Source organism: Falco biarmicus, unplaced genomic scaffold (genome assembly GCF_023638135.1).
Source record: "Falco biarmicus isolate bFalBia1 unplaced genomic scaffold, bFalBia1.pri scaffold_36, whole genome shotgun sequence".
In the NCBI taxonomy this organism is placed as follows: domain Eukaryota; kingdom Metazoa; phylum Chordata; class Aves; order Falconiformes; family Falconidae; genus Falco; species Falco biarmicus.
Genome location: NW_026611914.1, coordinates 237,293 through 252,520, shown reverse-complemented (window position 1 = coordinate 252,520; position 15,228 = coordinate 237,293). Strand labels below are relative to the sequence as shown.

At 44.2% G+C, this 15,228-nt stretch overlaps 1 pseudogene; it reads left to right on the top strand.

The window, feature by feature from the left end:
• The window catches only part of LOC130143508 (ankyrin repeat domain-containing protein 26-like), a 58,084-nt pseudogene that overhangs the window by 16,556 nt on the left and 26,300 nt on the right, over positions 1-15,228 (top strand).

Here is a 15,228-nt window from a genome sequence, read left to right as displayed (position 1 = left end):
TAAAAACTGCTAGTCAAGGAAGATCTTTTCTGGTAGCGCTACAAAAGGAGCATTGTTTCTTGCTGATCTTAGCGTGAAGATGTGTCGGGTGGTGTTTCTATGGTACTTCTTGTACAGTGGATAGTGGTAGACAGTGGAAAATTCTGGAGCTGTAGACTGGAGAGCAGGTGACCTAGAACACTATGCCACAGGGCTGCAGCGTGGGGGAGCCTCTTCCTGAGCGTGACACAAACCCGTGTTCACTGCTGCTTGTAGCTGTGTCAGCTGTTGTGCATAGCCATCTCCTGCTGGAGAGGAGGCAAGAGGTGGCGATCCAAAGGAAATACCGTGGTATGTTGTGTGCTGGGTGTGAAGAAACCCTCGAATTCAACACTCGCTCCTTAGTTTGTCCTCAGCAACAGAACCGCTGTGCACCTTTTGGGCGCAGGGGTGATGGGGAAAAGCAGAGTGAAATAGAAGGGCTCAGTGTCTCCCCTCTTCCTGCATTTGTAGGTGCCCTGACTGCAGTGGGAGCAGAGGAAGAGGAAGATGCTGAATCTCCCTGGGATTCTGAGGTATTCCCTGTGAAGGACACCGGGGTTCCCAGTGGGGCGGGGGTGGGGAGCGAGATCCAGAAGCACTCGGAGCTTGGGCCCTGCCGCGGCTGAGGCTTATTTCCCCTTCTCCTGGTTCTGCTGTATGTTTGTAACTGGGGGCCCTTGAAATACTTGTGCTGTGTGCTAGCTGCTCAGCGAGGCTTGGGGTGAAGGTAGGTCGAGCTAATGATTTGGGTCTCGTGGCAGCTGGCCCTTGCAGTTGGGTTTCTAGTACAGTATTGCGGCAGTGAAGTTTCTTGCTGCTTAAAATAGTCTGAGCTTCTCAGCGGGGCTGGCGGGATTGTTGCTTTTTCACCACACAACTCTGTTCCGCTGACGTGTTCAGTGGTTGCCCTTAGGGTCTGCAGCCTAGACGATGAGCTGCTTTGGGAAAGAGCCTTTCTACCTTTTTGGCCCTTTTTGAGAGTAATGTTCAACAGAGATACCGCACGTGCTGGCTGTGTTTGCCCTTTTAGTTCTTCCTGTCTGTGGTAATGGGTTAGAAGAAAGCGAGCAGAGTCTGTAGCTTACGCCCTCTGACTTTTCTTGTGAGGAAGAAGGAACTCTTCCCCACCCGCTTCTTAAAAATACAAGGCTCAAATGCTGCTGGGTTGTTTTGGGTTTTTTTTTTTTTTGTAGAGCCTTGGTTTCTGTAAGCTTTGTCTTGCTTGTCTTTGTTCAGCCCTTGCAACCGGGAGTAGCAATGTGTTCGCTCCCCACTGCAGGACGTGTGCCTGGGGAACATCAGCACAAATTTGTGCTATCGGGTACGAGTTCAGTCGAAAGTTGGGCCCCCCCCAGACCTGCGGTTACGGGTTCGCAACCCACAGCTCGAGTTACCGTGTTAATTCTCTCTTGCGGCTGTGCAGTTTGCCAGCGTGACAGACTAGTTTAGATGAGTTGTGAGGTTTTTGCCCAAGATCTGAAAACACACAAGTCTGCTGTGATTTTCCAATATACTGTGCCTTGACGTGCCCTTTCCAAGGGGCTGATCAAAGGCTTTTGTGATTCCATGCTGTGCAAGTTGGCTTAGCAGGAACATTTTGCGTAGAAATGAGTTGAGAATTTGTACCGATGCTCACGCCCGTGTGTTATGCTCTACAGACGGATTCTGAAAGTCCGGAAGAAGGATCACCTGGTGTGTTGCTTCCAGCTGCAGACAGACACGGAGCACGCTCGCGGATTGTTTCAGGGGAGCGCCACACTGGTAACTTCGTGGTGGACTAAATGTTTGTCTGTAAACACGTATAGGCTGAAGTGAGCTTTTATCGATGTCTGCCTTAGGAATGCGCTTACGGTGTGGGTGCGCGCTATAGCAGTGAAGTGCTTAGTATTTGTTAATTAACACCAGCTCTCACGGCGCTTGCTGGCAAGTTGTAAGGGAAGTTACCTTGTTTGCGTTGCGTGTGTCCTTTGGATGTGTTTGTATCTCCTTGGGTTCGGGTTCTTGTGGCATAGTGCTGAAAGTGTATGTGGTTTAGGGCTGACCTGTCTGAACACCTGAACGTTCTCGGATGATAACGTAGCAGGAGAAAGCTATGATCTGGCCAAGCACTTTCCCCCCGTCTTAATTTTTGATACCTTGCTGTTATGCTTTGCCTAGGAGCTAAAATGTGACTGAAAGTTCAGGGTTTGTTGTGAAGGGCTTCTGCCTGTAGTTTGTGCCGCTGTCTCTTGAGCATCTGGAGTGTAGAATGGCAGGGAAGTTTTGCTGTTGGCGTAGAACTCTCATCTGAAGGATTTCTCCTTTACTAAACGGTCAGTCCTGCTTGTAGTGTAAGTATGATAGAATAGCTGAAGAAGCGTATCCAGTTTTAGTTTAGTAAGCTGGAAGCAAAACTTTAAAAGCTCCTGGGAGCTTGTAAATCCCCTTGCTGAGTAGTTGTCATGCTTTGTATGATTCTACTAAGAGAAGTTTAAAGTCAGCGTAAAAAGGAGGTAAAAGGTGATTACGCTAATCTTTCTAAGGTTTTTCTGTACTGCTAGACCACCAAGTTTACTGAAATCAAATGCTGTTTGCTTTTTAACCGCTTTTGTAAACATGAAAATTTTGCTGTGGAGCCCTTCTTAGTAACATTTCGTGCACTTCTTTCATGAGAGGACTCAAACTGTAAGATGACTAAAGCAGAGGACTTGAGAAATATAGGTGGGCCAGTAGATTGTGTGGGTTTGTAAATGATTTCCATGTTGGCCAAAAAATTTTTAAAAAATTACATATTTGGAACTGTGCTATAAATGCAGATTACAACCAATTGTAAGGTGTTGGTTTTTTTCCTTTCCACACAAGCTAGACCCGAACAACCCGATAAGAACTAGTTTGCTTCTACCTCATGGAATGATGTGTATGAGGTGTCTGTGTCCGCACCCACGTTTCCTCTGTCCCATCAATGGAAAGGAAAATACTCCTCGACATTAAACACTTGTAGGATAATCGCAGTCGTAGTGCTGCTGGCCTGTTTTATGGTAATTCGTTACAGCAGACCAGCTTTGGCTTTTGAAATAATCTTTGTAGAAGGCAGGATTCAGCTCCTCAAAATAAGTATTTTGATCTTGTTGTTGTGTTAACAAGCATGTCCTTCCTGCTTCCTATGGATTGTCCTAGTTCTGTGAGTATTATTTCTTAAATCCAAGGCGCACGATGGGAAGCGTGCGTTGTCCATTTCTTGTATACCGATACAAATGCTGCATGTTGAAGTGGATTGAATGTTAAGTATCGCAGTCTCGATGGAATAAAGCTTGCGAGTAATACTTAGTTGTAGAAACTGCTGATGTTGAATGGAGTGAAAGGTACCTTCAACTAAATGAAGTAACACTTCCCAAAACGTTTTTTTACCTCCAGGCATTTTGGAGAACCCCGACAATTCCCAGGTAAGTATTTGTTTGTGTCAGACTGACTACTTGTCCTGCTCGTTAAATATTATGTAGTTACTTTAAGTTTGATTGTTTTTATTTTTTTTTTTTTTTTTTGTCGTCATTGGGTTGTCTTTCATAGCTGAAGACCCCTGCATCTGTTTTGGAAATGAATGAAACCTCTCCTAAAAAAATGCAGCAGAAATCAGGTAATGTTCACGGCATGTAGTTCTGGGTTTAGCTTCGTAATCTTTCTAGACGGGAGTATTTAATAAAGCATCTGATTGATTTGTTTTGCGGATCTGTTGGAGGAATTTGGTTTAGGACACGCAGAAGATGTTGAAGGTGTTCATAACAATCTCTTTGTAGTGTTCTTTTATGAACAGAGCCATTGTACTTGCAATTTTCTTTCTAATACGAAATTAATGGCTCTAGCAAGGCATCCCGGGAGCAGGTGGTGTGCTGAAATATACCTCGGTGTATGCGTTTGCTCCCTCCTCTAGCCTGCTGTTCAGCACTGTCCATACCCTTCCATGATGTACGCTTCCTACACCGTACTTGCTGTCATCTCCCCTTTTCAGGCAGTCCTGAAAGTCTGCTTTTCTTTCAGGGGCTCAACAACCCCCCCCCCCCCCCCCCCCGTTCCTGATTGTCTTGGTCCTTTGAGCATGTGCTGTGGCTGATTCCAGGCTAGGGGGCTGTAGGCTAGGCTGTCCAGGAGCTGCAGGTGAGCCACAAAGGGGAATTCTTGGGCTCGTGCCGTAGCTGTAGTTTGCAGGAATTATTACTTGCCTGGCTTTATCTCTACCTGTCTGGCAGTCGTTTTGAAACATGTACAAACACGTTCCTCTGAGGCTTCCCTCTCTTGTTTCATGGAAAATGACCAGCAGGCTCAGAGGCAGGGGAGGGAGGTGAGGAAGAGAGGCAAGATGGGAGGAAATGAGTGTCAGCGTGTTGTCAGGAATTCTTTTTTCTTTGGAAACAAGGCTAAAGTTGAGGCGGCTAGCTGGTCGGCTATGTATTGGGGAGAGGGTATGTAACCTTAATGGGGGTTTTTTGTTTCTTTGTTCTGAGGTTTATTGATTTGTATAGTTGATAATTTGTGTTGTATTTTGTATTAATCACGCTTGTTAATCGGATGAGAAACAATTTGCCATTCAGGTTTTAGAGTTTCTGCAATTGGCTATTGACAATATAAACCAGAGAGAGGTGAACAGATATGCAGAAAAGTAAGCGGACTTGGAACTCTTTGTATTCTCTACTTAGAAGTTACAAGTTCTTTGGCATCTGTGCTTTAGGCGAAGAAAAAAACCAGTATTGTTGTTCTTTTGACAATAATAGAGATGAAACTTCTCTCTAGGAGATGTATCTTCCTCCTTCTCCTCTCGCTCTTCTCCCTCTCCTGTATTTGCAATGGGTAAGCGACAGGTCCTCTCTTGCCCTTTATTTTGCAGTGACGGTGTTCTGGTAAGACACACAAATACTTGTTAGAGGTTGTTCAGTTAAAACTTGAGTTTTGGTTATGCGTGTATTCCACAGTAATGTGAAGCGTAGCCCCACAACGGACCAGTATGTTACGATATTCCCGACACAGAAAGGTTGCCTTTTCGTGGCTCATTTCATGGCGGCTGTTCTTCCTGCGTGGCTTTATTCAGCTGCGTCATGCTGGTTTTTAGCCATATGTTACCTTGAAGGTCAGGTGCCAAGAAGTAGGTGTAGATGTAAAAATTTCTTTCTTTCAAACATTTTGTGTTTGGATTTGGGTTTAAGGAATTTAGGTTGCTTCGGCAAAGCATCGTGATTCCTGCAGCACAAATATTTCTGACTCTAAAAGGGTTGAAATGCCATCCTTGACAACTTGATTTCATAAATCTGGAGAACAGGTACAGTATCTTTCACAATTAAATGTTCAGTGAGGGCTGGAATTTCCCATTCTATTTACTTTGTTACTGTCGCATAGTAATACATTCTTAAAATCTATTTTTGAGGCAAAGTAGTGGTGTTCTCGTGTTTTCTGTATAGAAGAGTAGCTGCTGTCCACTGCAATCTGCAAAAAGTCATTATGTAAGAGAGTTTATGAGGAGGGAAGCCTCAGAATAGAGTGGAGAGGTGAGGACTAATTGGAAAGAACTCAGATGACCAGAAGTCATTTTTCAATGCTAGCTAGAAGAGCAGACAGAGTAAAAGGTGGGGGATTCGCATCTTTTTGTGTGCGCTGCACTGCAGGCATCCGTTACTAAAAATGCATGGTAGCAATAGATGACAGGCAACAATACTGGAATCTGGTTTACCCTGTGAATTTTTTATATACGTTTTTTTGAATGGTGGTCTCTTCAGAAGCCTTGGAGTAGGGTTCTGCCAGTGTTTTGACTAAGAATTTCTCCCTGTGCTAAAAGCGAAGAACTCTTGACAGCGAGGAGTCATCCTCTTTCACAATGTTGACAGAAGCCAATAGAAGCCAGTGTTGGCAGAAAATAGACTCGTGAATTACTGCTCCAAGGAAAGAAGAAATTTTACTTGCAACAGCTAATGGGAGAAGTCCTTATCTTTTTAGTTGATGTTTTTGAGTTATTTTTCCAGTGGTTGGAGAAAATAATTACGGACTGGAGTTACTGACACGATGAGAACTGGAATTTTGCAGGTAGAAGAACACTGTAGCCTTTCACCTTTCCTGCTTCTTCCTTGTTCTGTACCCATCATACAGAAATGTCAAGATTGATTAAACCCTATGGAAAAGGGTTCTTAGGGGCTCCAACGTTGTTAAAATCTTACCTAAAAAGGGAGACTTCAGGCTCAGATAGCTGCTGCTGAAAACTTTCCCGTTGACCGTGATGGGCAAGGCTGCAGAGGAGTTAAGGGTTGCTTTTCATTCTAGCAGCATGGCGCCTAGTTTTGAAGTGACTGCACTCTGAAACAGAAACTCTGAAAAGACGAAGACACCTACGTACTCTGAACAGAGAATGTGACTTGCATCCTTAGAAGGCCCGTACAAAAGAAAACCCTGGGTGCTCGCAGGTCTGCTTTTATCCAGCTTTCAGGCAGATACGGTTGACCAGAAAAGCTGGTCATTCAGCCTGTGCTGTGCACAGGGGAGGTGTCACAGCTCTCCTGCATCCACAAAATATCTAAGTCTATCTTCTAAGCAAAATTGTGGTGCCCGTGTTACATGATGGGAGTGATGGCGCATATCAAGTTGTATGGTAGGAAGCTGCCTGCATTTTTCTGTTTGTGACCTGAGTGAACACTGGTGAAGTGACAGAAGAAGTCTGGTAAGCGTACCTTCATGGAAGCAGAGTAGGAGCAGCCCCATCTGTCTGACCGACTGACCACCCGCTGCTGTCCTTGGGTGGAGAGGCTTCTAGGAGTAGCACATAGACAATGAAAGTTTGTGAAAGGAGTCACCTACAGGAGAAAATGCCAAAAGCGAGGTTGGCCCTGTGATTCATCAATAGTAGACCCTTTTGTATTTTTATGATCCTCTGGATTTTCTTCCTGTCTTGCTCGCTTTTCTTGTGCGAAGAATGTTGCGTCCCTCTCTAGCAGCAAAGCTTTGTGCATAGCCATCTCCTGCTGGAGAGGAGGCAAGAGGTGGCGATCCAAAGGAAATACCGTGGTATGTTGTGTGCTGGGTGTGAAGAAACCCTCGAATTCAACACTCGCTCCTTAGTTTGTCCTCAGCAACAGAACCGCTGTGCACCTTTTGGGCGCAGGGGTGATGGGGAAAAGCAGAGTGAAATAGAAGGGCTCAGTGTCTCCCCTCTTCCTGCATTTGTAGGTGCCCTGACTGCAGTGGGAGCAGAGGAAGAGGAAGATGCTGAATCTCCCTGGGATTCTGAGGTATTCCCTGTGAAGGACACCGGGGTTCCCAGTGGGGCGGGGGTGGGGAGCGAGATCCAGAAGCACTCGGAGCTTGGGCCCTGCCGCGGCTGAGGCTTATTTCCCCTTCTCCTGGTTCTGCTGTATGTTTGTAACTGGGGGCCCTTGAAATACTTGTGCTGTGTGCTAGCTGCTCAGCGAGGCTTGGGGTGAAGGTAGGTCGAGCTAATGATTTGGGTCTCGTGGCAACTGGCCCTTGCAGTTGGGTTTCTAGTACAGTATTGCGGCAGTGAAGTTTCTTGCTGCTTAAAATAGTCTGAGCTTCTCAGCGGGGCTGGCGGGATTGTTGCTTTTTCACCACACAACTCTGTTCCGCTGACGTGTTCAGTGGTTGCCCTTAGGGTCTGCAGCCTAGACGATGAGCTGCTTTGGGAAAGAGCCTTTCTACCGTTTTGGCCCTTTTTGAGAGTAATGTTCAACAGAGATACCGCACGTGCTGGCTGTGTTTGCCCTTTTAGTTCTTCCTGTCTGTGGTAATGGGTTAGAAGAAAGCGAGCAGAGTCTGTAGCTTACGCCCTCTGACTTTTCTTGTGAGGAAGAAGGAACTCTTCCCCACCCGCTTCTTAAAAATACAAGGCTCAAATGCTGCTGGGTTGTTTTGGGGTTTTTTTTTTTTTTGTAGAGCCTTGGTTTCTGTAAGCTTTGTCTTGCTTGTCTTTGTTCAGCCCTTGCAACCGGGAGTAGCAATGTGTTCGCTCCCCACTGCAGGACGTGTGCCTGGGGAACATCAGCACAAATTTGTGCTATCGGGTACGAGTTCAGTCGAAAGTTGGGCCCCCCCCAGACCTGCGGTTACGGGTTCGCAACCCACAGCTCGAGTTACCGTGTTAATTCTCTCTTGCGGCTGTGCAGTTTGCCAGCGTGACAGACTAGTTTAGATGAGTTGTGAGGTTTTTGCCCAAGATCTGAAAACACACAAGTCTGCTGTGATTTTCCAATATACTGTGCCTTGACGTGCCCTTTCCAAGGGGCTGATCAAAGGCTTTTGTGATTCCATGCTGTGCAAGTTGGCTTAGCAGGAACATTTTGCGTAGAAATGAGTTGAGAATTTGTACCGATGCTCACGCCCGTGTGTTATGCTCTACAGACGGATTCTGAAAGTCCGGAAGAAGGATCACCTGGTGTGTTGCTTCCAGCTGCAGACAGACACGGAGCACGCTCGCGGATTGTTTCAGGGGAGCGCCACACTGGTAACTTCGTGGTGGACTAAATGTTTGTCTGTAAACACGTATAGGCTGAAGTGAGCTTTTATCGATGTCTGCCTTAGGAATGCGCTTACGGTGTGGGTGCGCGCTATAGCAGTGAAGTGCTTAGTATTTGTTAATTAACACCAGCTCTCACGGCGCTTGCTGGCAAGTTGTAAGGGAAGTTACCTTGTTTGCGTTGCGTGTGTCCTTTGGATGTGTTTGTATCTCCTTGGGTTCGGGTTCTTGTGGCATAGTGCTGAAAGTGTATGTGGTTTAGGGCTGACCTGTCTGAACACCTGAACGTTCTCGGATGATAACGTAGCAGGAGAAAGCTATGATCTGGCCAAGCACTTTCCCCCCGTCTTAATTTTTGATACCTTGCTGTTATGCTTTGCCTAGGAGCTAAAATGTGACTGAAAGTTCAGGGTTTGTTGTGAAGGGCTTCTGCCTGTAGTTTGTGCCGCTGTCTCTTGAGCATCTGGAGTGTAGAATGGCAGGGAAGTTTTGCTGTTGGCGTAGAACTCTCATCTGAAGGATTTCTCCTTTACTAAACGGTCAGTCCTGCATGTAGTTTTTTTTCTTATTTTGTGTTAAGATTGTTGTCACAAGTAGGGTGATTCAAGATGCACTTTAGGTGTAAGTAAGTAATATGAAGTCATGCTGTTTATAAAAATGTGTGGTTTTTCACTGCAGGTGAGAACTCGGGATCTACCTTTCATATGTCATCATCAGGTGAAAAAGAAGACATGAAGGATGGCATTGAATATTATGGTGTGCAGGTATGTAAACCCAAATATTTTGGATTGCAGTCTGATTCAGTAGGCTGTATTATACACTAAGGTAAAGAAAACTTACCAGTCAGTGAATAATGCTTATGGGACGTCCTGTAGGTGAAGGCTGCGTTACAGTCTGAAGGAAAGCTGGATACAGTCTTCTTATGGTGGGGTAAAATCCTTGTCACTATGTCGGATGCTTGCTGTTACACTGATTTTTTTTTCAGTTGGTTTGCTTAAATTTTGAGGGGTGTTTTTCCTCTTGTGCACTGCTGAGAAACAGTGCGGGCAAATGCGGGTTTTATTGCCTGTGCAAAATGCACGTTCAAGTGAAGAGGGAGATTTGTCTGTAATAGGCTGATCTGTTTGATGAAACATGCCGGTCTTCCTCTTTGTAAGACAAGGATCAAAGAGAACACCTTGAGATGTGGTGACCTTTCTGAGGCTTCCCCAGCCTCTGCAAAATACGCTCTTGTTTGGCCACGTGAAGTGTTTGAAAAGGGTTTCTCAGAGGGTATCCTAGAGGGGAATAAGGCAGGCGTCCTGCTTGTGTTGGGCGTGCGGGGCAGGGCTGCACAGCGGGGTCTGGCGTCCTCTGGAACACCCGAAGGGACAGCGTAGCAAATGATTTCCACCCCACAGCCGGGCATCACGAGAGAGGGACGTGCCTAATTCTAGCAGGCAAAGCGCAGGACTTAAGGCTGTTGCAAGGCGGTAGTAGTTGGCCAGTGAGCTTGGGAAGGGGGAGGGTGAGACAGGTGGTGGCTGGCTGAGGTGCTCCTTCCCTCTTGTGAGCGGAGGGGTCTTTGCCGCGGGGGAACAGGGCCTGGCTGACGAGAGGAGCGCGAGGAGCGTGAGGGTCTCAGCCCGCTGGGACACCAAGGCTGCAGGCCCTGTTCAGAAGGCACCACGAGCCGAGGAGGCGTGTGGGCAGGACGGTGACACGGGGCAGAAGCAGTCGGAGCTGTTGAGAAACAGAGCGTGGGGACAGGGGCTTGAGGGGGCTGGGTAGGGTTAAGGTGTGGTGCGGTTTTCCTGCGAGCTTGGGTTCCTGATTCCTGGGATGAGGGCAGGAGCAGGCAGGTTTCCCTAATAAATCCTTTCCTTTGCACCTTGGAGTGGAATTTATTATTTCTGAAGCTTGGGTGAAGAAATAATCCTCCCTTAGCCAGTTCTCTGTGTGGTGAACGGTAAAAAGCTTGTCATGTTCATTCCCGTTGGGTTAGCTTAGGTGGCCGGGGACTGTGCAATGCCAGACGGTAGAGCGCGATGGAGGGAGGAGGGTGGGTGAGGAAAATGTTGGCAGTTTAATGAAAAATGGTATTAAAGCAATAAACCGTGAAAAATAAACATGCTCTGTGACAAATGCCGGCGGTTACAGAAAGCAAGCAGGCTAAAAGGTAAAAGCAACCCTAATGCCTAGGCAAACCTAACCCAAGAAACTGCTGACTCTGAGTCCTTCTCTTGTTAAGAAGATGGTGTGCAGTGAACCTTTCATTTAGTGTCCCTTGATTTTTGTAGTGAAAATGGCTTTCAAAATGCCTTATTTCTATTATAGGATGAGTTTGCAACAGAAATTGCATAGATTAACTGTAATATTTTTTCTTGATAATCTTTCTGTCTGTACCTGTTTACTTAAGGATAAATATATTTTAGAAACTACCAACTTGATAGAAAAACCAGCACATGAAAATCACACTGATAAGGCAGAAATTTTACATCAGAAATTTCACAGCAGAAAATGAGGAATTGCACAGTGCTGACAAGCAGTTAAGTCCAAAACCTTGGGAAGAAAGATATGCAAGAATGTAAGTTGAAAATGAGAAAAGGGAATTGAAAACAAATTGTAAAAATGTTACAGCAGAGCTAAAGCAGCTGCCTGGTGAAATTCATGAAACTGGGAAAACTCCTTCCCTTGTGGAAGAAATGTCAGAAGATGGCTTCAGTGCTGAGCTGAAGAGTTCTCATGTTGTTTTGTCTCATGCAACAGAATCAAGTAACAACTTAGAAAGTAAAGGTGAATTTGGAGATACTAAACTTATGCTAGGTGGGTGAGTACCCAAAATGGAAACTGTAATCCGAGTCTTGGTGTCCTTTCTGATCAAGATAACTGAAATGCAAACATGGAAGATACCTGGAGTACAGATGAAGAAGGTTGCACAACCAATATCAGTGATACAAAGATGCCTCTAGCAAAAGGAGAGAGAGAAAAAAAGCGCCTCCTATGGAAACGGAAGAGAATGAAAATGGAAGTAGTAGAAATGCAGTGGGAGGTCCTGAATACTCCCCGAGATACAGCTTTAAAACAAGTCTTTTGGATGACATTTCTAATATTATTCCTAAAATAAGACAGTTCCTACACGTGGTGAAAATGCACTTCTTGTAACAGAGAGGGAACTTGGAAAAGACTCTGGATTTAGTGATGATGTTCCCAGGGACTGCTTTATCGACAACAAAATAGGAGAAACAGAAATGGAAAGTCTTTTTGCAAGTGCTCAGCAATCATGTGTCATGCTGAAAAGGAATCTTGATGAAGAACTAAACCAAGATACGGGAAGATTTAAGGGTAAGGTAGGAATGCTGCAAATAGTATTCCTGGCTTTGGAGAAAGAGAAGGTACAGCTGCCAGAAGAGGTGGTTCACCTGCTACTCTTTAATCTCGCTCCGGATCAACGGTGCTGCTCACTTTAGCTATTCGTCACGAAGGGGAGATGCTTCCTACAAACTGGGGTTTGTTCTAATTAAATTGGTGACTGGTGAATAAAGAGGGCAGTGGAGAGTTGTCTTTTCCCCCATTTTTGGAAAACGGAATGCATTATTGTTCCAGGCACTTGGTTCCAGTGCAAGTAGTTATCTCTTCATTGCCATAAAAAGAAATCCATACAATTACATCAGTTCTGATTCTGAATCAAAGAATGAAAATAGCTTCTGGACAGGGTCTTGACTACTAATTCATGTGCTGTGCTATCTGCGTGGTGTGTCTTCATTGCCTTTCACTAAAATTCCTCTTTCCTGTGAAACCAGTTGTGTTTGTGGGTTTGGGATCTTTTTTTCTTTCCTCTCCTTGTTCGCAGATCCACTTGATTTTTTTCTGGTGGTGTTACAACGAACATTGTGCAGTCCTCCTAAGGCTTTGTCCATCAGTAATGTTTTCACTTTTTTCTTGTTCCTGTTTTAAGAGACACTATTGTTTTCTTTCTAAGGGCTGTATTTTTGTTATGTCTTGCATGATGAGTGAATTCAAAGTACTTTCAATGGCATAATACACTTAGTAGTGTAATTTTGTGAAAATGCTTCTCTATGAATTAAAAAAAATCATTTTATATTATTTCAGGGGTAAACCCTGAATTAATCAATCTTGGATGTGGTGTTTCTGTCTTCTAGAAATACGTGAAGCTTAACTTTGTTTTTATAGGTTAAGAAGGAAAAAAGCAAACAAAGATGTTCAAAAGTGCAGACCATGGCAAAACAGGAGTGTGTGGATAAATTAAATAACATCACTAATCGGCAAATGAAACAAAAGATTACTGTAAGGAAGAATGACTGTTTGAAAATGGAGAGTGAAAACACAATAGAAGAAAAAGACAAAAGGAGTTTTTCATCTGGGGAGAGCTCAAAATTGATTAAAGTGCCAATGAAAGGGTAAGCTAAGGAAATAATCTCTAGCTCTTATTTGTAGTGCTATGTAAGTGTCTTAGGTTTTCTGATACTGTGGTAGTTGAAGTAGTTTCCTCAGTGGTGAAAGCCATAGTGAGTAGTCCACTGCTTCTCAAAAAATGAAGAAAAATTCTTTTTTGACAAAATGAAGCGCACGATGGAGGTTCAAATTTATTGCCTGCTCTAAAAAAAGAAAAGGGGAAACCAAAAGAAAACCCCCACCTAAATTCCTGTGATTTCCATGTCAACACTGAGGTAAAATGCATCTTCAAAACCAGAACTGAAGACTGGAGAAAGCAGTTATTTTTGTAGGAAAAGGCCACCTAGAAAAGAAAAGTAGGAACTTGGGGTTTGCTACTCCTCCCTTTTCTAGGTGATTTTAGTGATCTCCGTGCAGTTGGTGTTTTCCTTTTCATTAAGTTAATATGCCCTTTGTCAGGAGAGGGGAAAAGATGATATTACCAAACCAATCTCAAAAGTCTAAAGAAGGCACACGTATTTTTATGCAGACCTAAGCAGGAGCTTTTTCTGTCTGTCCTTCAAAGGAATCTCTGCTCTAGGTGCTTTCTGTACCGTGGCTATTGGGTATAGTCCAGCTTAACCTGGATCTAGCTCAGATTCCACGTGTCCCCCTCACTCCTAGGGGAAGGGTTTTAAATACTTGGGCATATTCCACGATCTTTACAGTCAAGTCTGTGATTTTATCATAGATACTTTTTGTCTCGGTTGTTTCTGGACATCATCTTAAGTATGTCTGTTTCACAGAAATATTTTTTATAAACCTATTCACTTGGTGATTTTTTTTCTTTCTTTCTGTGTAATGCAGTAAAATTGCCCTGAATGCCAAAGGTGCAAAGAAAAGTAAAAGACAGCCTTCAAAGCAGAAGGCTCATCAGCAGATGAGCTCTTCCAGTGGCAATCATGGTCAAGTACCGGATGAGAGCACTTCCAGTGAAACATCTGAGGATGAAGGAAGGTATGCCTATAAGGAATGTTGAAAATAAAACTTACTTAATGATAAAAATTGGCCTGAGAGCTAGAGGCTAGTTTGGGTTTTTGTTGTGTGTTTAGGTTTTTTGTAAACCTGACGCCTATGAAGATTCTTGTTCTTTCATGTGACCACCTGATGTTCTTTCTTGTTCTTTCTTGTTCTTTCCTGTGACTACCTGATGCGCTTTGTGTTGACAAACACTTCACTTTTGTTTAGAGTGCTTTTGAACATGCTGGCCAAGTCAACAATGAGGTCACGTGCACAAATTCTGATTAATTACATGAGTGTGTGCACAGGCATAGAAGTATTTCATGTGTTTAAAAAGGGTGAGGTATCTCAGTTTTTTTCACTGCAGGTACCTCAGGATTTTTTGCCCTGCTCCCCGCTCCACCTTTTCTCTTGCAGCTGTTCCCTCCTGACTTCTTGCCCACCCTGAACTTACTTGTGTGGGTTGTGGCAAAGTGCGAAAGAGAAGTTGTTGACACTGTTCAGCCCTAGCTAAAAATCTGGTGTGTTAGCAACACTGTTTTGGTCAGAAATCTAACGCACAGCCCTGTGTGGGCTGCTGTGAAGAAAATAAACTGCATCCCAGCCAGACCCAGGACACCAGAGAATCCAAAATTACAGTTCTTTGACCTGTAGGAGAAGGATTCTCAGTACTGAAGGGAGCTGAACCCCTGGTATTAAACAGGGAATGCACGTAACCGTATAGCTCCGTGTCTGTAGCTGTAAGATTTCTGTCACTTTGCGTGAAGTTTAGGGAACAGTTATTTCAACTGTTTGCTTAATATCTTGCGGAAAAATTAGCCTTCCAGTAGACATTAATAGCACACAATAATTGTTTCAGTCTTGAACTATATCTAGCAAAGTTACTATACCAGATTTTAGTTTAATTCAGTTCTGCAGTTAAGTTTTCAAAGCTACGGTAGGTATTATTCATAATGCAAAGTAAGCATTTCAGTACTGAAATATATTTCTGTTTTCTAGACCTGCAGCAACAACCAGGAGTGAAAGGAACGAGGTACTGTAAAACTAGTTTCTTGGTAAACAGTCTCTATCAGCTTTTAATCACTTCGATGGGAGCAGTGTTTATGTAGTGATCAACCAGATGTACAAATTGCTGCTGGTACGCAGCTTTATTGTATTTGAGACAAATCTGTGGGCTGTGAAGGAGAGAATGAATCATTCCTGCATTTGTAATGGTCTGTAATACTAGACAGTGGAATTACAGAAAGTACTGTATTTTTTGTAGGTCAGCATACCAATGGAAGTAACTGATGGCCCTGGTTTAACTCACTCATCTGACCCAACTTCAGAGG